This window comes from Pongo pygmaeus, chromosome 15, assembly GCF_028885625.2.
Source record: "Pongo pygmaeus isolate AG05252 chromosome 15, NHGRI_mPonPyg2-v2.0_pri, whole genome shotgun sequence".
NCBI lineage: Eukaryota > Metazoa > Chordata > Mammalia > Primates > Hominidae > Pongo > Pongo pygmaeus.
This window is the reverse complement of record NC_072388.2, coordinates 50,026,668-50,052,505: the sequence shown is the minus strand read 5'-3', so window position 1 is coordinate 50,052,505 and position 25,838 is coordinate 50,026,668. Positions and strand designations below refer to the sequence as shown.

The following is a 25,838-nucleotide window of genomic DNA, read 5'->3' as shown; positions in this document are numbered from 1 at the left end:
GATCAAAATCACAAGATCAGCCCTTCCCAACACCATAGGTTGCTGAGAAACTCAGCACAGTATTCTTTTACATGCCTTAACATAGCATCAGGTAAGGGTTTGCCTCCGTCATGTAAATCCCAGACATTTCCCTTTTTGGAAGATATTTTGCAAACTTTCTAAATCTTACGTCTTCATTGAACTTCCACAATGATTTTAAGAGGCTGTTTGCAAGCAAGAAATAATACTGAATTACATCTCATTATCTTCTGAACTGGCTCTTCTACTTTAAATAGGCAATCATTTTGTTTTCCAGAGGTGGAAACCTATCTTTCATAGACTAGCATTACTGTTATTACTTGGAACTACACTGTCCACTATGACAGTCATTAGCCACATGTGGCTATTGAACCCTTGAAATGTGGCTAAACTGAATTGAGATGTTCTACATGTGTAAAAATACACACTGGATATTAAAGTCTTACTGAGAAAAAAATCATTATTAGGTTTTTATATTAATTACATTTCAAATGGCAATATTTTGGACATATTGGGTTAAGATACATTATTGAAATTAATTGCATTTGTTTCTACCTACTTAATTTGGCTCCTAGATAATTTTAAATCACATATGTGTCTTGCATCTTATTTCTACCAGTGAATCTCAATCCTTGCTGCACGTAAGAATCACCCAGAGACCTTTTGAAAAATACCTGATGCCCGTTTCTTTCCTCAGACAGAATATCTGGGATTGGGGCTCAGCACTAGTATTCTGTACTTTTTGGAAAGTTCCCCAGGTGACTCTGATGTGTAGCCAGTGTTGAGCCAACTGCTCTAAACTCTGGAATTCTATCATTCTGAGATTCCACTGACAACTCATGCAGGTTAAAAGTTCAGAGTTGTTTTGTCCTTATTCTGTGTAATCAACTTTGTCTGTTCTCATCTATTTCTCCCTAAAGAAACAATGAAATGTTTTTGGAGTCATGCAAGTTAGAACTTGTTTGTTTTAATTTTTAATGAAGTTCACATGAATCCAATACACTGCCAGGACTGGGGGGGAAAATGCACTGAACTTGGAATTTTAAGGCTGATGAGTAACATGTCATCTTTCCTGGAGCTGCTTCTTTCATTTGCCTTTTTCTTCTTGGAGGCACCTGCTTTGTTCCTACTAATAACAAGAAATGCATCACAGTGCTGCCTCAGGCTTAACGTGCCTAAGGATCACCTGGGGATCTGGTTAAAATGCAGATGCAGATTCAGTATGTCTGGGTCTTGCTGAGATCCTGCACTTCTAACAAGCATCCAGGTGATGCCAATGCTGCTGGCCCATGGACCACTCTGTGAGAAGCAAGGCACCAGGACTTAGGGAAAGAGGTAAGACTCACCTGGTGGGTGGAGCTTGTGCGCAGCTGTGCAGTCATGTGCAATAATGTCAACAGCACATTGACTTTGTTTTCTGTAATGAACATGGAGCAGCCTTTTAAATGAAGTCTGCTCTACTTTGCCCACTGGAGCACAGTTATAATGGCACATATTTTCTCTATGTATAAAAGTGAGCCTCCCAAGAGTAGGACAGCTGAAGCTAGTAGATGTGATTAAGAATCCACATCTTAATCACATCTATCAACCTCAACTCCTACCTTTTTCCTTCCATGCACAGGGGTTAAGAAGAAGCCTATGGGCTCAGAGAAGGGTCTTAAAGTGGGACTAATCCCATTTGTCCCAGGCCTCACTGCCTCCAGCGACAGGAGCCAAGACTGAGTCCCAGACACCACTGCTCACTGCCCCTCATCACCACCACCTGCCTCAGGTTCCCCAGGACTAACTGCATCATGCCTTTGATACCTGTGTCCATGGTCACAAGAATCCCAGGCTCTCAGGTCACCCCACTTCTTTATTCTCTGCTCCCCATAGGGCTCCACACATCCTTCATTCTGTCTCCATCTTCCCATCGCAAGACCCCCGCATCTCAAGAGCCTTCCAATGTGCATCTGGATTCAGAAACCCTCTTTAGAAAAATCCCTGTAATCTGCAGCCTCTTCCCTGAATGTCCCTCTCACCTGGGGCTCCTCCTGCCGATGCTGCTCCTCCTCCCTCGTAGCCTCTCCTGCGCTGACATTTTCCCCTCATTCTCCTGACCACTGGGCTTGGAGATGGGGCGGTGTCCTCTTGGCCCCCAGATACTGCTGCCATACCATCCTCCCCCCTCCCTCGCTAAAATCCCTCAGCTGCTTCTCTCACTAACTGCCTCTCGTTGCTGTTACTCTCTGCTCGTGAATTACTCCCTGCTCATGATTTCTTTTAGCTCTGGGCTCACTGCCACACTCTCTTATACACTTCTTCCCTATTCTTGGTGATTTCAACACACACACACACACAATTTATCCAACAATATGTCCTCTCAGTCACTTGAACTCCTCTTCCTCAACAACCTTGTTTGAAATCTCACCTCAGCCACCCACTCCCAGGAACATACCCTCCCAGATTAATGACTTCAACATCTCTCATTCAGTCAGAGTGGGATCAATTTTTTAATTACAAAATCTAACAAAATAAGCACATTCTAAATTAAGTTCTTGCTTGTGGTCCATTGCACCATTGAGTTGGGTGGAGAGCCTTCCACATGATGATTCAGGGACCCAGGCTCCTTCTGACTTGAAGTGCAGCCATTCCCTGGGGCTTCACAGTCCTGGCTGGATTCTCTGCATTCAGTGGCAGACAGAAAAGAGAAAGGGTATAGAATTGCATGAGATGATTTTTTTATGGGCCAGGCCTAGAAACCGGGCACATCATCTCCATCCACATTTCCTTTGCAAGAACTAAGCATTGGCCATATCTAACTGCAAAAAGGAACAAAAAAATGTATTCCAGCCATGTTTGGGGGTGAACAACCACCTTGCCATCCATATTCTCATTTTCATCCATCCCAGCATCTGATCACTTACCTCCTGACTCTCCAGTTCATACCACCCAGTGTCCCAACTCCAACAAGCCTTCAACCCACTGGGAACGCCCATTCTCTTCTCCCACCACCTTCAACTCACTGGGAGTGCCATCATTGCTCCCATCACCTTCAACTCACTGGGAGCACCATTACTGCTCCCACCACCTTCAACCTACTGGGAGTGCCCATCCACTGATCCCACCACCTTTTGCTGACCCTCACTATCTTCCCTTTTCCGCTTCCTTTCATTACCTGGGCAATTATCATGATGGCCCCCTTGCATCTAATCTCTATTTCTTTGTCTCTCTGTAGCTTTCTCACTTGGCAACACCTCAACCCTGTTTAAATCTAGCAAACTGTGTCTGCACCCGAACAGCCAAACATGGCTAGCGAAAAACACATAACTACATGCACCAATCCCACTTTATGTCTGTGATAGTGAATATCATGAGTGCTTGGTGTGGCCAGGCAACTGTGTTCATTTCCCTGGTCTATGGACTCTCCCACTCGCCTAGACATCCACATAATACCTTATCCACTCTCCTTAAGCCTCTGATATCTTCTCTCCAGTTCTTAGTTTCCTATTTCACAGGGAAAATTGAAGCCATCAGGAAAATCATTAGACTCATACCATTCCTTACCCCTGCCAGCATCAGCACCCACATGTGCCGCCTCCCACCTGATACAATAACTGGCCTGTCTGTGCGTCCAATTAATGCCAACCTCCCACCTGTGTATAGATCCCATCTCATCCCACCTACTCTAGGGCATTGCTCCAGCAGCTCTCCTATCTCTCTGGCATCAACAATCCCTCTTCTCATTGTATTATTCTCATCTTCACACAAAAATGCTATTATCACTCTCACTTAAAAAATGAAAAACAAAAAAAACCCTCTTGACCCAGTTTCCTATGAACTACTTCCTGTTCCTCTCTTCTGTCTCCAATTCCTCCCTTCCTTCTCTGTTAACCCATCCAAGTGGGCTTTAACCCCTCTGCTCTTGTCAGGGTAACAAATGGCCTCCCCATTACTAAATCCAATGGTCACTTCTCAGTCCTCCTTTAACTTGACCCCTAGCAGCATTTGGTACTGGCCTCCTTGCCCTCTTCCTCACCTTCTTCACCACACTTGCTGCCAGGACACCACATCGCCCTGATTTTCCTTTCACCTCACCTGTAGTTCCTCATCACTCTCCTTTGCTGATCCCTCCTTGTCCCCCAGACCTCTTGGGGTGCCGTAGAGCTTGGTCCTTGCACTTTTTCACTTCTCCATCTGCACCCCGCCTTCACCCATTTAATGTAGTCTCTGGCTTTTAACACCATCTGTACCCCAATGGTCCCTCGTATGTCCCCCCAGCCCAGATACTCTCCCAACTCCAAATGCTCAGGTCCAATGCCTCCTGGATGTCTTCGCTTGGGGGTCAAACTCAAGTCACCGAAAGCAAACTTTAATATTCCTCCCTGAACAGTTTCCACCCACAATCTTCCCATCTGGAAAACAACTCTATCCTTTCAGTTGCTCAGGAAAAAATGAAAAAGCAAACAAAAACCCCAAACCAAACCAAACAATAACAACAAAAGCCTTAGAGTCACTAATTCCACACTTTCTCTTATACCTCATGTCAACACATCAGGAAATCCTACTGAATTTTTCTCTAAAATATATTCACATGTCACCACATCCACTGCCACCATCTTCGTTCAAGCCACTGGGGCTCTCCCTGGATTCCCACTAGAGCCTCTTCTCTTGCATCCTCCTCCCTTGCACCCTTGCCCTCCTATGATCTATTCTCAATGCTGCAGCCGGAGTGATCTTGTTATAATACAAATCCTATACCTCCTCTGCCCCTGACACCCCAGTAGCTTTCCATCTCACTCAATGTAAAAGCCAGAGTCCCAAAATGACCTACAAGGTCATTTTCTCTTCGACCTCATTCCCTAGTCCTCAACTTCACTTCGCTGAGACCACTCTGGCCTCATTGCTGTTCCTCAGACACATCTTGTATACTTCAGGGCCTTTGCACTGGCTGGTCCTTCTGCCTGTATGTGAGGCATACAAGATGCTCTTGCTCCCAGTATCCACATAGTAAAACTCCAGCTCATTCTTCAAGCACTTGCTCGATGAGTCTCCTTAACCATCTTACTTAAAATAGTTTTAAGTAACATTTTATCACATTCTAACACTTTATGATTTACTTCTTACTATGTTTACTTTTTTATGGCCTGTCTCTTCCCCTTAGAATGTAAGCTCCAATAGCATAGGGATTTTTATCTGTTTTTTTTTCCACTACTATATTCTAACACCTACAGCAGCACTCAATAAACACATGTTGAATAAATGAATGAATGAAATCATACGTCAATAGTCCTTAGCCCAATGCTGTGTACTCAGAAAGTACTCAATAAATTTTCATTATGCAAGAAAATTAAACCACTTTACAACCTTTATTTTAAAAAGGTTATGTTTTGTTTGAGAATATCAGAAACTGTCTAGTAGAAAGTAATTTTTTTTTTTTTGAGACGGAGTCTTGCTCTGTCACCCAGGCTAGAGTGCAGTGGTGCGATCTTGGCTCACAGCAAGCTCTGCCTCCCGGGTTCATGCCATTCTCCTGCCTCAGCCTCCCAAGTAGCTGGGACTACAGGCGCCTGCCACCACGCCTAATTTTTTGTATTTTTAGTAGAGACAGGGTTTCACCATATTAGCCAGAATGATCTCGATCTCCTGACTTGTGATCCGCCCACCTTGGCCTCCCAAAGTGCTGGAATTACAGGTGTGAGCCACAGCGCCCGGCCAATTTTTTTAAATATAGGAAAACCAGAAAGGCATGTGTAAGAGTCATTCTATGCAAATGAAGGACTGGCAGTACCATCTTTCACACCTTTGCAATTACTGTTCCAGATATTCAAAACTGACTAATTAGCATCAAGACCTCAATTCTCACAGACTTCATCTAGTCATTTGCTGGAATCAATGTCATATGTGGACATTATCAGTCTTTAATTGTTTTTAATGCCACTGTTTCTCCAGGTACCATGTGACTTTGTCCACTTATGCTCACACCCAATAACAAAGAAGAAGAAAAGGAGAAAAGGATCAGAAAGAAGAAGATGAGGCAGTGGCAGCAGAAGAGGAGGTAGCTGGAAAAGCTTCCATCTTTTGTTGCCTTATATACACCAATCCGACCTTGCTCAACTCTGCCTGAGCTGCATGGTCACCTTTAAGCTTTCTCAAACCACAGATGATTGGAGGCCACCCCAGAATTACTGAGTCTGAATCTGCTGCAGTTGTGCCCAGGTGTGTGTGCAGTGTTTAAGTTCTCCATGGACCATTCTAATGCACAACCAGATTTGAGCAAGACTGGATGGGGCAGTTTACCTGAGAAAAGATCTTATTTCATTGTCATGACAACCACAGAAAGTACATACTTTGATCTTCATCTTAGAAACAATGAATCCAAGTCACTGAGAAGTCAAAAACTTGCTCAGGATAACACAGTAAGTGACAAAACTAAGGTTCAAATTCAAGGCTTTTTTAGCTATACTCTGTCTATAGTTACGGACCACTCCAAATCCTAAAGCACCCTGTCAGTGACAGGCCACGCTGAGTCCCCTGATGGAACTCAGTCATCATTCACTCTCAGAAACCTCGAAATGCCCATGGGAATCAGCATCTTAAGGACTGTCCACTGGGCACAATAGGCCCAGCAATCCTGCTCACCATTGTAGGCCCTTGTCCTTGGCTGTAGGCTCAGTTCCTGTTCCTGAGTCCTGCCTTCCAGCCCATCTCTGAATAAAGGTATGGGGTGGTCTCCCTCATTATAGGCAGATCTTTCAGGGAAAACTGCCTATTTCCTCAAGGTTGTGAATGTTACTTCCTTGTCCTGGAATCCCCATCTCCTTGCTCCACCTCACAATGAGACTCTGATAGGTCATCTTGTAGAACCACCCTCCCCAACCCCAAGCCTGAAGTTTCACATTTTATCTATTTGTTTATTCATTCATTCACAAAGTATATATCGAGCACCCACTAAAAACCAGAAACTAGTAAACTCGACAGTCATAGTACCTTCATGGAAGCTATGGAGGAGACAAGAAAGAAGTCAACTCACATTCATGCTTCCATTCTTGTAGTGTGTGTTTGGTCATTTGTTGTCAAGGCCATGGACTCCTCCACAAATATTCATCCATGGGTAGATACATGGTAAGTGCTTTGAAGGAAACATGAGGGAAACAAGCAGTGGATGGGGAAATTTACCTATGAGAGGCTGGTACACAAAGGCTTTGCTGCAATGGGCTCATCTACACTGGAACACAGGATGGGAGGGAGTCAGGTATGGGAACAATGACAGGAAGAACATTAGAGGAAGAAGGAGAGGGTGGACACATCTGCTGGGCAGGAAGGAGCTCCGAGTGACAGTGACAAGATGGTTGGTAGGCATGGGGCTGGAGTCCACATGTGGCTTTCTGAATAAAGAACAAGCACAATATGTATGTTTTGCCAACAGACACTACATTTAGACTATTTGACTCATACCAAGATATGAACACTAAAATGGGGCAGCAGGGAAGAAAATAGCTAGGCAGGACAAGGCAAAAATAAAGCCATGGACTGCTTCAAACTCTTCATCCAAAAGAGATATCCTTGAGCAGTGCTTTTAAAATCACGTTCTACAGGTTCTTTTATTCATCCTTTCAGCAAATGTCTGCTACATGCTTGCTCTGGATCAGGCACTGTTCTAGGTGCTGTGGATTCAAGAAAAGTCCCTTTCTCTCTCTCTCATCTCTAAATAGATTCTGAGTGCCCAGCTGGGATCTTTCCTTCCCTGTCTTTTCAGATTTCTCCCTGGGGATACTTAAATACAGAATGAGGAGCAGAGGACAGAAGGACAAGGGAGACACAGGCTAGGACTAGTGGAGGATTCCTCACCCTGCTCCACAGGATTTTAAGAAAGAGATAATGCTACAGTGTTTGAGGAAAATGAATGGGAGAGAAACGCAAGAGGTAAAAAGGAACAACATAGCTGTATTGAGCCCTTACTATATGCCTGGCAGTATTCTCAATGTTCATGTTATCATCTCATGTAAATCTTACAATGACACTATGAAGTGGGAACTATTATGACATCCACTTTACAGATAAGAAAACTGAAACAGAGAGGGTGAGTGATTTTCCCAGGGTTACACAGCTGGTAAGTGGCAAAGCTGCGATTCAGACCCCACCAGGGTGGCTCAGAGCTCATGCTCATTACCATTCCATGATAATGTCTTGACACAACTGCTCTTCACTAGTTAAGCCCTTTATGGCATTCATAAAATGTAAATTTAAAAACTGCTCTTCTTCTTTTCTTCTACTCTCTTAACCCTTTCCATTATAAAATAAAACACAGATTAAGAAAAGCACACAAAGTGAATTCATAGCTCAATTCATTGTTAAAAGGTGAACACCTTAGAAACCACTGTCCAGGTTAAGAAATGGAACTTTGCATGGCACCCCCAAAGTCCCTTGTGTGTCTCATCCTGCTCAATATGGCTTCATTCTCACAAAGCTAACCACTGCCCTGAAGTGTTAAGTAACCATTCCTTGTGTTTCTTGTAGTTTTATTACCTAGGTGTGCATTCCTAAACACTATAGTGTAGCTTTACCCATTTGTAAATTTGACGTGTCTTTTAATTCTCTTATATTCTACAGGGTCTCTCCTCCATCCCTTTCTTTTTTTCCGACTTGCCTGGGTACTTGACTGGTAGACCTCCCATCATTTGGCCTTTGCTGATTGTATACTGATTGTCCTCTGTCTTCTATACTTCCTGCAAATGGGAGCTGGATCCGGAGACTTGGTCAGCCTCAGGTTTGAACTTTTGGCAAGATTCTAGGTGGTGATTTGTTCTTTCATCATGAGACATGCAGTGTCTGGTTGTCTCTCTTGTTGTGATAATAGCAGCTGTTGATGCTTGATGCCAAGATCTATTCATTCAAAGGGGGTTGCAAAATGGTAACATTCTAGTTCTATCATTTCTTTTCCATTTATTAATTCGTCACTGGAACACATTTCTAAAAATATACTTTCCCTCATCTACTATTTGATTACTCAGTGGCACGTTCACTTAGCAGAAGTAGAATAAATGTTTGATTCTTTCTTTTCATTTACTAATTTTCACAAAAAAATTGATTATTTCCCTATTATCCTCTGAAGGAGATCAATTTTTAAGGTATCATTATGAAGTCATGGATTTCAATTTATTTGATGGGTTTCATAATGATTACATTTATTATCCTTTTTGAAGCTCAAATTTCCCCCTCATCAGCCAGTGGAAGCCTCTTCGAGGTGACCCCTGAGTGTTTTCAACACGATCCTGGTGGTCTTCAAGAGCTTCTTCATTATCTGGTATGGCAAGGTGTTCCAGACACATCTTGTACATTGCCCATCCCAAACCTAGAAATAGCACTTTCTCTAGTTTTCGTTAGTGGAAAATGGTGTTTCAAAGCCACATCTGGGCAAGAGGGATGCCCATTGCTACTGGGTCGGTCGTGGTTTCTAAACCTTTTCAGTGAACAGAGCTAGGAAATACACACACACACACACACACACGTGCGTGCTCCCACAACTCTTATGCATAACATATATTTTTGTATGTATGTCAGTCAATAAAAGGGGATTTTTTTTTTTTGTTAAAATGATACATTTTGTTTCTTACTTTGCTAGCCTAGTCTCCCTCAGCATAGCCCACTGAGGGCTACTGGCATGCAACCCACCTCAGTATTTTGAAGGCTTAGGGAAAAAATAAAGCCGTTCTTCAATGCAGGTTTAGGGATTCAGCTCCCATTTCAATGTTATTTTCTCATTATATATTAGTTCAGAAAAATCTCTGCTTGTCCATACCACTTTGCAAAGTGTATTTATATTTTACACATGCCAAAACTTCATCAAATAGTCCTCTTGGGGGACTATTTGAGATGCAAACTGTTGCTGAAAAGAAGAGGAAGCAATGTCCTCTAGGCCAGCCCACCTGAGCTTGGCTCTCGCTCCAAGAGTTTGCTAGCTGCAAGTCCAAACTAAAGAATGATCTGCACAGATTGCCAACAACGCACCTTCATGCAAAGGGAATTAACAAGCATATGGCCATGAATACTAATTTTAGCTTAAATGCTAGGATATAAAAGAAGAAGTACAAGGGGCTTTGGAGGAGCACTGGATTGAGGAAGAATTTAGTCTGTGTTGAAAAGCAAGAAAATACGATGGTATCTGCAAAAGAGATCATGGCAAATATTCCATTTCTGTCACTTTTTTAACAGAAACAGAGGGAGACATTTGCTTTAACACTTGTATAATCATTAAAGAAACAGGCCCAATGTTTCAAGTACTATATAGCATCATACATGTGGAAGTCCTTTGCATGCTGCCATACCCTGTGGAAATGAACCAAGTATGTTATTACGAAGTATTATCTAATTAAATTCAAAAATGTTTCTTTTAAAATTATCTTGACCCTGTCTATGTGCCCCTACATGTTGTTTTCAAATGAAAGGCAAAGGAACGTGAGAGCGTTGGGCTGGCTGCCTCTGAGTGCCCGCAGGGAGGCCAATAATATGACTCTGTGATCATCATTATCTTCATAAAAAGAAAGATCTGGAGGTTGAAACAGGGCCAGCCTCCTGGGCTTCCCACTGAGAAAAAGCACAGAGGCAAAACCTACTTCTGCCCACAAGTCCACACATGCCTGTCATTATTTACCAGAACTCAGGCCACAGAGTGTTTGGATAAAGGCATTATATCTCAGGAAAGTTCTAGAAAATGTGCCGTAGTGCCCTGGGGGCCTGAGAAGAAGGAGAGGAAGGCAAGAACATGTATGATGTGCCAGGGAAACTGAACAAATGAGAGTTTTTAAAAGACAAACCAAGAGAAGGAATGTGAATCTCCTGTAGGCCTCTAATTATGCAGGTTTATGGGTGGGAGTCCCAGCCACACAGGAGATAAATAGAGTTATCCTATCAGAGATGAGTCTTCTCTAGATGGGACAAAATGATGAAGTAGCTGTAAAGTAAGTGAGGAATGCTATCATTATGTTTATGAATTAAGTTGGAATAATATCTTTAAAGGAGGCTCAAAAATCATTTTCTCTACATATATATCTTTCTAATCTGTGGACCAGTGTGGCTTCTTTTTCATTATGTCCAGAGATCTATGCTTTAAGTTATACTAACAACTACTACCTTTTGCATATACACAGGGGGTTTTCACTGAATCTATCTATTCTAATGCCTTCTTTTTTTTTTTTTTTGAGGCAGGGTCTCGCTCTGCCGTGCAGTCTGGAGTGCAGTGACCCAATCACAGCTCCTGCAGCCTCAACCTTCCAGGCCCAAGCAGTCCTTCCGTCTCAGCCTCCCAAGTAGCTAGGGCCACAAGCGTGTGCCACTGAGCACAGCTATTTTTTTAGTAGAGACAAGGTCTCACCATGTTGCCCAGGCTGGTTTCAAATTCCTGAGCTCAAGCCCTCCCACCTCAGCCTCCCCAACTGCTTGGATTACAGGCCTGAGCCACCATGCCTGGCTCTAATGCTATTAAGAAAGAATTGGCAAATGTGTCGCCCAGGAATAGGAAATGTAATTATTCCATTTACGCAACTCACTTGGCTTTCCTCTACTGTGAGAGGAATAGCAAATGAGATGGCTAAACTGAAATATCTGACTCGTAAGACAGATCCCGCTTCCTTTCCTAAATGGAATGTTAAGGAGACAATCAGCTATACAAATGGCTAAATTTTAAAATATGTATTTCACAGATAGGTAACCTCAACTCAACAGCATCTCACTCACTTCTCTCTTTCTCTTTCCCTCACTCTTAGTTCAATTCAGTGTTCTGGGAACACCTAAACTCCTGCTAAAGAAAATAATATAAACGTGCTGTCAGCACTAGCACTTATGATATGAAGAGCCCCCCATGCTGGCTCCAGGACAATGAGACCCTTTAATCCTCAGAGAATGGGGGTCAACCTGTCACTTCAGAAAAGCCATTGCTCTCTGAGAAAGTATCAGCATAGATGTCCCTGAGCCTCATAATTCTGTGTCTTGTAGCCTGTGCTTGAACCCACATCCAGCTTTTCCCTTGGCTCTCTACCTCTGTCCCCCGTCCCTCTCCTGGTTCCAACCTGGCCATTATTTCCTCAGTGTCTGTGCCAGAGGCCACCAGGAGCCACTACCTCTGTTTCTGACTGTAGGGCTCTGCTCTGAAGTCTCAGACCTACTCTGTCAGCTCTTTCCTGCCTATACCTGTCTCCCGACAGTGACAGCCCAGTCTACCCAGGTCTAGCAGGACCTAACCCTTCAATTCTAGCAGGAATTAATGAATTGGGTTGTAACAGCTCTCCTTTTTTGTAGGGTAATATTTTTTATGCTACTTCCTAGTTACCATGCTATGGGCACCTGGTATGATGGGCTCCATGGATTCCTGGTGTATAAGGGGATACAAAGACACACAGAGAAGTGTGCCTCTGCTCAAACGAGGGGCATGTTAAAGGGCCAGTTGAAGTCTGCTCCGAAGAGAGACATGCAGAAAGCCTTGTTTCACTTGAGGAAGATTTCTTCAGTGACTTACAGGAAGAGAAGACAGTCCTCTCAAAGTTAAGAAAACATTTCACCAGAATCACTGAGAACTTACAACTCTTCAAATTAAGAAGTTCATTGAAGTCATACTTAAATGAAATGAGCAGTATTGGACTTTGGTTAAGGAAAAAGATATGTGAAGAGAATCAAGATAATCTTATGTACAAGTCAGGAGAGGTGAGTCAGTGTATTTTTTGTATGGATTAAAAAAAAGCCTCAACTATCCAAAGCCCTCAGTCTTGCAGTACAGTTTACATCAAAAAGGAGCTGAGAAGGTGAAGAGCAGCCCCCAGCATGCTGAGTCCACCAGGATGTTTCCTGAGACCCTCCGGAGAAAGGACAGGGCACAGAAACATAACACAAAAACAAGTAGGGGCCACATGTTGGGGTGAGCAGGAAAAAAAGGAATGATGACAAATTAGACACTAGAACAGAAGCTGCAGCATCCTGAGAAAAGAGGATCAGCCAGAAAAAAATCTAAGACTGAAGAGCTTTGCTCCCTGGTGGGAAACAAAGAGCCACGGGCTCTGCTTCTCAGGGTAGCATCCTCAAAGGCAGGATTAGGGTATTGCCATGCTGTGTGCCCTTGTGGATAGAAGCAGAGGGAGAAATTCCCAAGGCCAGCAGCAGAGCATCAGGAATGGCTGCCAGTCAGTGCAGCTGAACAATCTCAGGGGTCATCTACTATTTATGGTGCCATTGAGGGTGTGGCTCAATTTCATCATCTATAAAATGGGGATAATCATAGCACCTACCTCATTTAAGATTGCTGTAAGCATTAAAGGGTTTAGTACCTACAAAGTAATGCCTGGCACATAGTGAGCACTCAGTAAATATGAGCATTATAATTATGACTATTACCAACATTCACAGCTGGATCATGTACATAGATTACGGTATTTACACAAGTGACCCCATGGGGTAGTGTTTTATAGGTCTTCTCTCCAGCTTTGGGTGCAGTGGAAAGCATGCGCAGAAATGGACCAAAATTGTATAAAATGGCACTATAATAGAACAGGGTCATCTCTATGTGAGTTGAAAAGGGCAAGAACAGGAAAATGCTGTTTGAATCTTAAAGTATTAATGAATTAACTTTGTATGATATTGGAACTCAGACATGCTCACTAGTTAAATTCTGAATCGATTCTTAAATTGTGCAAAGTTAGGAGTGAGTCCCGTGTAATTTTAGCTGGAGAGAAAAATGCCTAGTGGCTCAGACTCAGCTCTATGTAAGGGAGCCTAGCATGTTATTCAAGAGGCAGAGACAGTTGGGTCCTGAGGGTCAGTCGCAGGGTTTTCAGGGGGGGAATTCAGGGGCCAAATCTTAGTTGGTGATGGACATTATATCAATATAGCCCACCAAGAAATTCTATAAGCCATCTTTGATGTACATGGGAAGACTGTCATATCTTAATTCAATTGGAATAGAAAGAAAGCAATAAAAAATTTCTGCCTCAGATAATGAAGGAGACCTTACCTGGAAGAGATTTGACAGTCAACTCCAGTGAGTTGGTTGCAAATATTATCTTTTACTTGGACCTCAAAGCCATCTAGAAAAATGTAGAGTAATGGTCAGTACATTGGTGCTGTTAAAGAATCCTTCAGGGATCCTTGGTTGATGTGGACATCGGGTAGAGGGTATAGAAAAGGTGACTTAAAAAGCGTAGGCTGAGCTGCTGCTGGGCCATCCTCCTTGGTGAATAAGGAAGGAAAGGAAAAGATCAGGAAAGAAATGACAGAACCTTGTTTTTCTAGCTAAGGCAACTTAGTCAATGTGAAATAGTCAATGTACACATAGGTTAATACAAAAATTCATTGTTTGATCCATGATAGTGTCTCTTGACTCCCCTGGTCATTTTGAAGTCCTGGAAAATGAACTTTTTCAATAATATACAATCTCTAACTTTCCTACAAAAAAAGAGTGAGCATTTTGGCTTATGTATAAGTTAGAAATAATTGTTAATTTTTAACATGTACTTCATGGTAAAATGTCTTAGACATATGTAAGCACTTAAATACCAAACTTATGGCCCGGCACAGTGGCTCATGCCTGTAATCCCAGCACTTTGGGAGGCCAAGGTGGGTGGATCACGAGGTCAGGAGATCAAGACCATCCTGGCTATCACAAGGTCAGGAAAATTGAGACCATCCTGGCTAACATGGTGAAACACTGCCTCTACTAAAAATACAAAAAATTAGCCAGGCATAGTGGTGGGCACCTGTAGTCGCAGCTGCTTGGGAGTCTGAGGCAGGAGAACGGCATGAGCTTGCAGTGAGCTGAGATCGGGCCACTGCACTCCAGCATGGGTGACAGAGCAAGACTCTGTATCAAAAAAAAAAAAAAAAAAAAAAACTCAAAAAAACAAACTTAGACCAGTGGTGTTAACTAGTTTCTAAAATTTGATTTTTATTTGTAACAAGTCATTTACTTAAGGCCCAATGAACACAAATGGAATCACATTGGTTTATGTTTAAGGAATACACTGAGATTGCTGCTATTCTATTTATTTCACATAAAGAATAGCCAGATTTTACTTTGGAACTTCCTGGAAGCTCTTCAGTGGTCTTTGAGCTAATACAATTTATCTTTCATCACTAAAAGACCATTATTCTTATGTCATAATGAAAATAATCATTTAAGTACCTGGCATAATTGAGACTGCACCACTGCACTCCAGCCTAGGGGACAGAGCAAGACCCTGTCTCAAAAAAAAGAAAAAAAAGTAAATACTTGGCATACTTGGCATAATAAATGCCTAAAGGACACCTTACTTTATAAATCTATTTTTTCTTGCTGTAATGGGAATATTGTAAAGCATGCATTTGTATTAATGGTATTTCTTAAAGCAATAGATGTAACTGTGAACTAAATCAGTCTGCAAACTATTGTAGGCATCTGTATTCTGTTTTAGGTACTGTAAACTTTGTTGGAGTCTTTAGTTGGCAGATTATGTTGTAAATATATTTGTGTATGTTAAAACATTTTAAAATGTTTAATAGAATAAATATCTTTATTGGAGTGATAGCTGTGAAGGTATAAAACTTCACATTTGGATAAAACTCTACTGTTTACAAAGTTAAAAAAATGAAGATCAAAATATTAGGGTTAATATAAACAGAAAGTTTAATTAGGACTGCATCTTTTAGATAATAAACAGATAATCACTGTATTGGTCTGTTCTCACATTGCTATAAAGAACTACCTGAGACTGGGTAATTTATGAAGGAAAGAGGTTTAATTGACTCACAGTTCCACAAGCTGTACAGGAAGCATGGATGGAGGACTCAGGAAACTTACAAAAATCATGATGGAAGGTGAAGGGGAAGCAGGCATGTCAAACAGCAAGGGGGAAATCTGCTCCCATGATCCAATCACCTCCCACTAGGCCCTTTCCCTGACATGTGGGGATTATAATTCGCTATGAGATTTGAGTGGGGACACAGAGCCAAACCATATCATTTCACCCCTGGCCCCTCCCAAATCTCATATCCTTCCCACATTTCAAAACCAATAATGCCTTCCCAACAGTCCCTCAAAGTCTTATTTCATTCCAGCATTAACTCAAAAGTCCAAGTCCAAAGTCTCATCTGAGACCAGGCAAGTCCCTTCCACCTAAGAGTCTGTAAAATCAAAAACAAGTTAGTTACTTCCAAGATACAATGGGGGTACAGGCTTGGATAAATGTTCCCATTCCAAAAGGGAGAAATTGGCCAAAACAAAGGGGCTACAAGCCCCACGCAAGTACGAAACCCAGCAGGGTGGTTACTAAATCTTAACATTCCAAAATAATCTCATTTGACTCCATGTCTCATATCCAGGGCATGCTGATGCAAGGAGTGAGCTCCCAAGGCCTTGGGAAGCTCCACTTCTGTGGCTCTGGGGTATAACCCATGAGGCTGCTTTTACGGCTTGGCATTGAGTGCCTGCAGCTTTTCCAGGTGCACAGTGCAAGCTGTCAGTGGATCTACCATTTTGGGGTCTGGAGGATGGTTGCCTTCTCATAGCACCACTAGGGAGTGCCCCAGTGGGGATTCTGTTGGGGCTCCAACCCCACATTTCTCCTCCACACTGCTCTAGTAGAGTTCTCCATGAGGGCTCTTTCCCTGCAGCAGACTTCTGCCTGGACATCCAAGTGTTTCCTTACATCCTCTGAAATTTAGGTAGAGGCTCCCAAACTCTTGCCTTCTGCACATCTGCAGGCCCAACACCATGTGGAACCTGCCAAAACTTGGGGCTTGCACTCTCTGAAGCAAAAGCCTGAGTTGCATCTTGGCCCCTTTTAGCCACAGCTGGAGCTGGAGCAGCTGGGAAACGGGATGCCATGTCCCAAGGCTGCACAGAGCAGCAGGGTCCTGGGCCTGGTCCATTAATCCATTTTTTCCTCCTAGGCTACCAGGCCTGCAATGGGAAGGGCTGCCTTGAAGGTCTCTGAAATCCCCTGAAGACATTTTCCCCATTGCCTTGGCTATTATTAGCATTCAGCTCCTCTTTACTTATGCAAATTTTTGCAACAGGGCTTTCCTAGAAAATTGGTCTTTTTTTTCTTTTCTTTTCTTTCTTTCTTTTTTTTTTTTTTTTTTTTTTTTTGAGATGGAGTTTCACTCTTGTTGCCCAGGCTGGAGTAGAATGGCATGATCTTGGCTCATTACAACCTCTGCCTTCTGGATTCAAGTAATTCTCCTGCCTCAGCCCCCCGAGTAGCTGGGCTTATAGGTATGCGCCACCACACCCGGCTAATTTTGTATTTTTAGTAGAGACGGGGTTTCTCCAAGTTGGTCAGGCTGGTCTCAAACGCCAACCCTCAGGTGATCCACCCACCTCAGCCTCCCAAAGTACTGAGATTACAGGTGTGAGCCACCACGCCCAGCCTGGGTCTTTCTTTTCTACCATGTAGCCAGGGTGCAAATTTTCCAAACTGCTATGCTCTGTTTCCCTTTTAAATATAAGTTCCAGTTTCAGATAATCTCTTTGTTCACACATATGAGCATGCACTTGCAGAAACAGCCAGGTCACATCTTGAATGCTTTGCTGCTTAGAAATTTCTCCTGCCAGATACCCTAAATCATTTCCCTCTAGTTCAAAGTTCCACAAATCTCTAGGGCAGGGGCAAAATGCTGCCAGTCTCTTTGCTAAAGCATAACAGTGACCTTTACTCCAGTTCCCAATAAGTTCCTCATCTCCATCTGAGACCATCTCAGACTGGATGTTATTATCTATATTACTATCAGCATTTTGGTCAAAACCATTCAACAAGTCTCTAGTTCCAAGCTTTCCCACATCTTCCTGTCTTCTTCCGAACCCTCCAAACTATTCCAACCTCTGCCTGTTACCCAATTCCAAAGTTGCTTCCACATTTTCAGGTATCTCTAAAGCAATGCCCCACTTTCCTGATACAAATTTTCTGTATTAGTCCGTTCTCACATTGCTATAAAGAACTACCTGAGACTGGGCAATTTATGAAGAAAAGAGGTTTGACTCACAGTTCCACATGCTGGACAGGAAGCATGGTTGGAAGGCCTCAGGAAACTTACAATCATGGTGGAAGATGAAGAGGAAGCAAGCACATCTTAACCATGGCAGAGCAGGAGAGACAGAGAGAGTGAAGGGGAAAGTGTCACACACTTTTAAACCATCAGATCTCATGAGAACTCACTCACTATCACAAAAACAGCAAGGAGGAAATCCACCCCCATGATCCAATTACCTCCCACCAGGAGCATCCCCTCACATATGGGGATTACAATTTGACATGAGATTTGGGTGGAGACACACAGCCAAACCATATCAATCATAAAAAAAGAGAAAAGCTTCTATAGAATTGTGGTCTGGCATCCTGACAGCAAATGTTGGTTTCCTTATGAAGATAAAATCCTTTTAATTATCAGAGTAAGCACCCTCCAAATGCCCCACCATATAGTCTTAAACTGTGGAAATATATTCCTTTTTCATTCTTTATTGAATAAACAGAGAGAGCGGTACAAGTTGTTGAGGAGTGGCCTTTGGTCCTCTGTGTCAGGAATGCAGAAAGGATAAGGCTCCCAATTGTGCTGTCAAGTCAAAGGATGCTGATAGAACTTGTGGGGGAGACACAGCTTTCACCCTTGGGCTACTGACTTATTTTGCAGGAAGATGACCATCTTTTACTGCCCAACGACATCTCTCTACCAATGTGAACAGAGAATAGCAGCACAGTGATCACCTGCAGATAGACCTGGCTTTATCTGTACATAACACCAAAAGCAAGAACCTGGATTCTAGAAGGAAATAAAGATTTTCAGTCCCTGCAAGAATTCTCAATGTTCTTTACATAATTTGGAGGTACTGTTTCTGATATATGGGTTATCTGTTTTTTACCCATAAATGTTGAGGGCATCTTATACTTCTCCTATGTAATAGTTTTCCTTGGGAAAAATCTCATAGAGCCGTCATTCATAAAGTGTGTTCCAAGGAACACAAAGTCATCAGGAATCAGGGTTACCTGTGATGGTGGGGGAAGGATTCTGAGATCAATTGGAGAAGCACATGATTAAACAAAACTCAGTAGGTCTCTATTGTAGGACTTCTCAGAGACCTTAATATGCTTATAGGGGTTGCCATTTGTGTGTTTTGCATGTGTGCACTGTGGGTGTTTTATGTATTATGTGTCTGTTGTGTGAGTATGTGGATGTTTCCTATGTGTATGTTTTCTATGTGTTGTATTGCAGAACTTTTTCAGGGCGTATACAGAGTATAACCTGGAAAATCTAATTTATTTAACATTAACTTTTCAGACATACTTCTTAAGCTGTATTTTGGTTTTTTGCACTTTAAAATGTCAATGTACTTTTAGAGCAGATGAACTGGTTTCTTATAACATAGCTTTTTCTTGTTTCTCAGAATTTTAGCTAAGATTGTACAAAAGAGACTTCTATTAAATAAATATAATTCCCTATCAAGTCTGTAATCAACCTGAAAAGTGTTCATCTAGAAACCGAATACATTAGGCCTTGATATTAATAATACAACATAATGCAGTATTTTAGATAATATTCAAAGAGGAAATAAAGCACTAATGAAAGAGTAGCAATCATACTTCAAATATTATAATTTTAGATTAAAATGCTCTTATTTTATTATACACAAAATAAATTACAAAATAAGAGCATTTTAATATAAACACAACATAAATGAAGCATATTTATTCATTTTACCATAATTTAAATGCTGACATTGCACAACAATTCCTAAAACTTTTGTGATTCATAAGTTAATTCCCAGCCATTAAGTACCTAAATAATGTTAATATTTTATCTTCTTTTTCTTTCTGGGCACTTCCTTCCTTCACTTGAACTAACAATTTTCTTTTCAGCCATTCTCACCCATCCAGCAATACCTGAGCAAATATGCTGGCATATAAAGGCAAATCATGATTGCCTTGCTTAGCTGTAGAAAGTCACCCAATGCCTATTTACCATCAATCAGCTAATACTGTGGTTCCAAATGGTAGTCTGGCAAAGTTCAACAATTCATTTCTTATATTTCAAAAGTTAAAGGAAATTCTACTAACTATAACACTAAATGTCTGCTTTTAGCCAAACTACATTAATTATAGTTAATCTATTAAGAATACCCCAAGCTAATCAGAAGCTGTATGTAGGTCATGAATTAGAAATAGATGGGGAGGGCTGGGTGTAGTGGTTCACGCCTGTAATCCCAGCACTTTGGGAGGCCAAGGCAGGCAGATCACTTGAGGTCAAGAGTTCGAGACCAGCCCGGGTAACATGGTGAAACCCTGTCTCTACTAAAAAAATACAAAAAATTTATCTGGGCATGGTGGTATGTGCCTGTATTCTCAGATACTCAGGAGCCAAGATTGCACCACTGCACTCCAGCCTGGGTGACAAGGCGAGATTCCATCTCAAAAAAAGAAAAGAAAAGAAAAAAAATAGATGTGGAAATGAAAATGAATGATTACTTAATAAATAAAATCAGGTAATATGATAAATGAAAATCTTCAAAACATGAGCAACGTGGAAAAAAATAATGAAAAAAACATTTAAGATTATGGAATTTAAAATGTCCAACCTCTGATGACAATGAAAAACATGTATTGAGAAGTTACTATGTGTCAGGTACCACGCTAAGTGACTCACGTGTACCATTTCATTCCCTCTTCATCATCCTAAAATAGGTATAATTTTTATTCCTATTTTACCATAAAGGTAACAGACTCAGAGGGGTTAAGTAATTTGCCATGGTTGTACATCTAATAAGTAGCAAAACTGAGATTTAAACACACTCTCTTACACTCCACCCTGAATACGGACTAAAGCAAATAGTGATATTTGCTTACTATTGCTCCAGAAAAAACAACAGCCTAAAGCTGAGTCATCAGCTTTCTCTTTAATCATCTGATATATATTCTTCTAAATAGAGGATTTGATTGGGCCATTTAGCGCTGCATGGTATGAAGGGATTTAATGGGCACAGTCTCTGCCAACCTCCCAAGGGTGATTGGCTCCTTATAGCCAGCCCACACAGAGTTGCCTTCAGCTTTGAGCCTGGCCCAGGTCCTGCAGGTGGTACCCAATTAACAGGAAGCTCCACTCCCTAAGAAAGAATGAACATGAACCAACTAATGATTATAACAATACTGGCAAAAAGAGTTGGGCCATTTTTCTTAAAAGATGAATGTGTAAGTAAAATGTCTTTTAAAAAATGTATGGATATACCCTTCAGCCCATGTGATTCAAATGAAGGAAGTAAATATATCAAACACCATAAAGATATTTAATCACTTGGACATTTTGAGAGTCTTTGATTCTTAAGAATTTACACTAAAGAGAAAATACTGATGTGAGGGGAAAAATATATGTTTGAAAACAGACGTTACAACATTATTTATAATACCCCCAAATCAGAAAGAAACTAAATGCCCAATAATAACAGATGATGAAATAAGATTTTCTAATACTGGCCATTAAATATAACTATGAAGTTACGCAAAATCTTGGGGAAAAGGCAAACCAATTCTTAAATAGGAAAAAAGGTTATATAACCACATATAATCTTTAGGATTTGAGTTACTGCCCACTAAAACTTTGACTCCACCCTTAATTTGCTTAACAAACAGCAAAGATGAACCAGGTCACCCTTTCCTTCAAGTCACCACAAATTCCATTTGAGCAACATCTGAATGAATAGGATTTCCCTATTCATGCAGCACAGGCCAGCACTAGGATAAGGGGTAGTAGATTGAGTTGAATCTATCTCTGGGAACATATCCCAAAGAAACAATCCAAGATGTAGGTGAATAATTATGCATAAAAACTTTCACTATACCAGTATTTACATTAGCAAGGTGTTTAGAAAAGATTAGAAAATGGGATTTCCATAGTTATTCATTCATTTAAAAAGTATTTACTGAATGCTTACTCTGTACCAAGTATTTTAGTCATGGAGGATACATCAGTGAACAGAAATAGCTTATGTTTTTGTGGGTAAAGACAGGTACTAAAGAAATCAACCAGTAAATACTTTGTATGCTGTTACGGGTTTGGGTCCTCCAAAAATGATGTGTTGAAGTCCAACCCCCAGGATCTCCGAATGTAAACTTATTTGGAAATAAGATCATTGCAGATGTAAATAGTTACATTAAATTGGTCATAATACAGTAGAATAGGCTCTTGCTTCAATATGGCTGTTGTTCTTATAAGAAGAGGGAGACACGGGGGAAGATGGCCACGTGAAGATGGAAGCAGAGACTGGAGTGATACATCCACAAGCTATGGAATGCCAAGGTTTGCCAGCCATTTATAAGAAGCTAGGAGACAGGCGTGGAACACATTCTCCCTCTGAACCCTCAGAAGGAACCAACACTGCCCGACATTTTGATTCCGGACTTCTGACCTCCAGAACAAGGTGAGAATAAATTTCTGTTGTTTGAGGCCACCCAGTTTGTGGTACTTGGTTATGGCAGCCCTAGGAAATGAATATACATGCCACACAGAAAAAGCAAGATGCAGAAAAATTAAAATAGGTAAGATTGCAGGGAAAGAAGTATTGGGTAGAGAGATTGCCCTTTATAAAGACTATGTAGAGAGTTTCACAGGTAAGATGGTATTTGAACAGGAACCTTAAGCAAGGAGGGAACAAGATAGGCAGGCATCTGGGGACAGAACATATCAGGTCAGGACACAGCAAAGCAAAGTTCCAAAGGGAGAGGAAGCTGGACACCTGTGTGGCCGGAGCAGAGTGGATAAGGGCCAGAGGGGTGTGGGATAGAGGCAGCGGTGGGAGATAGAGACACTTACTGGCAGTGACATTGCAATGCCTTTGAGGGTTTGAGCAGATCCATAACATTATCTGGTTACTTTGTTGAATATGAACTGTTATGGGACCAGGATGGAATCCAGGTGAAGACCCCTCAGGGGGCTCCTGAAATCATCCAACCAAGAGATGAAGATGGCTTGGGCCAGTGCAGCTGCAGGGAAGGTGAGGTGAGATGGGAATCGTATCTGATTCTGGAACTATTCAAAAGGTGAGACTAGCAGGTTTTGTGAAGGACTGGATGTGTGATGTAAGAGAAAAGAGTCAGAGAAGACCTAGACGAGGTTTGAGGCCTGGAGGTTTGAGGTCAAGGATGAAGTTGCCATTTGCTGAGAAGGGGAACCTGGAGTGCAGGTTCATTAGAAGTTTAGCTTAAGACACAGTAAGTTTAGTATGTCATTAATCATCTCAGTGGAGATGTCAAATAGGCAGTATTCGGGGGAAAGCTGAGGCTGGAGATAGAATCTGGGAGTTGTTGGGGATGGGTGGACGGTATTTGAGGCCATGGTACTTGATGGGCACTCCTGGCAAGTGAATGCAGATGGAGAAGGAACAGGAGAGGTCTGAGGCCTCAGGACTGAGTTCTGGGACACCTCCTGCTATTAGAGACTGGGAAGAGATGAAGAGGTTCTACAAAAGAGACTTAGAAGATTCTGAGGAGGAGAACCAAGAGAGAAATGCCCCAGCAGCCAAGAAGAAAATGTTTCAAGAAGGGAATGGGAAAATATTACACAGCCATTAAAAATAATGTATTTGATACAGCATAGTGACTATAATTAATAATAATGCATTGTATAACTGAAAGTTGCTAAGAGAGTAGATTTCAAGTGTTTTCACCACACAAAAATAATAAGTATGTGAGGTGATGGATATGTTAATTTGATTTAATTATTCCATAATATATATCTATCTAAACATCATGTTATATACTATATATATACAATTTTTGTTTGCAATTTAAAAAATTAATAATACATTTGAATCTTAATATTACAAAAATAGGATGATATAATCTCCAGTGGAAAAAAAAATTAGGACTCCAAACTGTATGCAGCAAAATCTTAATTTTGTTTAAAGAAACATATGTAGGCATAGAAAAGAAAAACCTGAAGAAGTGTAGGAAAGTAAATAGTTATTTCTGAATTTTTACTTTAGGATGGCATTTGTTTTCTACTTTTATAGAAGTTTCTAAGCTCTTTACTATGAGCTTATTTCCCAATAAATATGTACATAAAAATTTTAAAAATCATAACAACAAAGACTTTTAGATTCAGTGTTTTAAAAGAAAAAATATGTAACACTTGCAAAGTCTTTTAAGCAAGACAGTAGGAACTGTTGAAATGTCATGTAGTTAAGTTTTTTTGGTTGTCATAATTTTGCTGTCTTCCCCTCCAAAAAAGGAAGCAGAGAAGTATTAAAAATTTCTTTTTTTTTCACTTGTGTTATAATGACTTCTCTTCGGAAAGAAGCAGCATAATTAAAATAACGTAATATTTTTCATTTAAATAATTATTTCTAAAGAAATGTAAAAGCTGGGTTTCCATTTCATTGTTAAGGATCAAGGAGACCTTGGACAGGTCACATAATAGGTCTGGGTCCTGGTTTCCTCATGTATTCAATGAGATCGACGGATGCTCCATGGCTCATAGTGTGGTTGTGAGACTCTCAGACTACATTAAATTAGAGACAGTACAGTTGTGAGACTGAAGACAGGCCTCAGGGATGACTCTTCCTCCAGCATCCTCCAGATTCTGGCTTTGTTGCCAGCAGCCAACACTGGCAGCGAAAGATGGTTTAAACCAGTTGGCTTGCTTTGAATGCCCATAATTGGCCACACTATCTCTGCAGATGATCCCTGAGGGCACAGCTCCTGCTTGGCAGAAGAGTCAGTGGTTTTCAACCAGGCCCCAGAAGTGTAGGTTTAATTTCTGAAGCTGGTAGTAAGATGGGAGCCACGTTGCCCTGTGATTAGCCTGCTGGAGCCAGCAGTCCACCTGAGCTCTGCCCACCCTGAGGCCATGCCTGGGCATGTGCTGGAAGTTCCTTTAAACAGATTCAAATAACAACATTTTATGTGTCAGATACCAAAAGCATATGAGGGCAGTCTGGACTCAGCAGGCTGCACATTTCTCCAAACAAATAATTTATCACTGATTCTTTTAGCAATAAAACAGAGGAGGGAGAGAAGTTCAATAACAGAAGTAACAGGTACAATTATAAAAGTTTCAATCATACTCTTTTGTTATGAAGTTAATTCCTCAATAAAACATGCATACAACTCAAGAACAACAAACAGAGCTAATTTCTACTCTAGGAATTCAGAATAAAGTTAGATTCCTGTTCCATAGACTAGAAGCTGGTTGTTTTCCACCCAAGAGCAAGGTAATAAGCAGAAAGAGAAAACTCTTTTCATTCTCTTAAATAGTAGGTACACTCAGGAGACATTCTCACTACCAGGGAAAAGAGAATGGGATTTGGAATCTGTAATGTGATCAGCCACTTGCATACCTGGATGAGTTTGTTAGCCATTCTGAGACCCCAGTCACTTCCTATTTTGGTAAAGATTGGACTAATCATATCCACTCTCAAGGTGGAGTTGGGAGGATGAAATGCTGAAATCACAGCTGGCTTTTTTGGCTAACATTTATTATGGGCCTACTTTGTTTCAGCAGAGCCGGGCTTTGGGTGACCCCACTGTCCATATGCCTTCCAAAACCGCACGTTACCTCTCCCAACACTGTTCAATAAACATCAGGCTCTCTCCTCCCCACAATGTGCCCACTCTGCACTTTGTGCAGCCACAATCTCCAGCTTCAATTTGTGCATCTTCAATTCTGTAAAAGTAGTGAAAATCTACTGCTGCTTCCCTCATGATACCTTTCCACAGTAATCTTCCTCCCTCTCTCTCTCAGTCAACTCTTGCCATCCCCTTACCTAATGGCATTTTCCAGCTCTCAGGAATTCTGAATCAATCTGCAATTTCTTTTCCTAGAATCCTTCCCTCAAGAAT

At 41.4% G+C, this 25,838-nt stretch overlaps 1 long non-coding RNA gene across 1 annotated transcript in view; it reads right to left on the bottom strand.

The window, feature by feature from the left end:
- Nucleotides 1–2,393: 2,393 nt before the first annotated feature.
- The window catches only part of LOC129013135 (uncharacterized), a 99,074-nt gene continuing 75,629 nt past the window's right edge, over nucleotides 2,394–25,838 (bottom strand). Inside the window, exon 6 of the long non-coding RNA XR_008493775.2 lies at nucleotides 2,394–2,681. This is a non-coding gene — a long non-coding RNA (uncharacterized LOC129013135). The remainder of the gene's footprint in view (nucleotides 2,682–25,838) is intronic.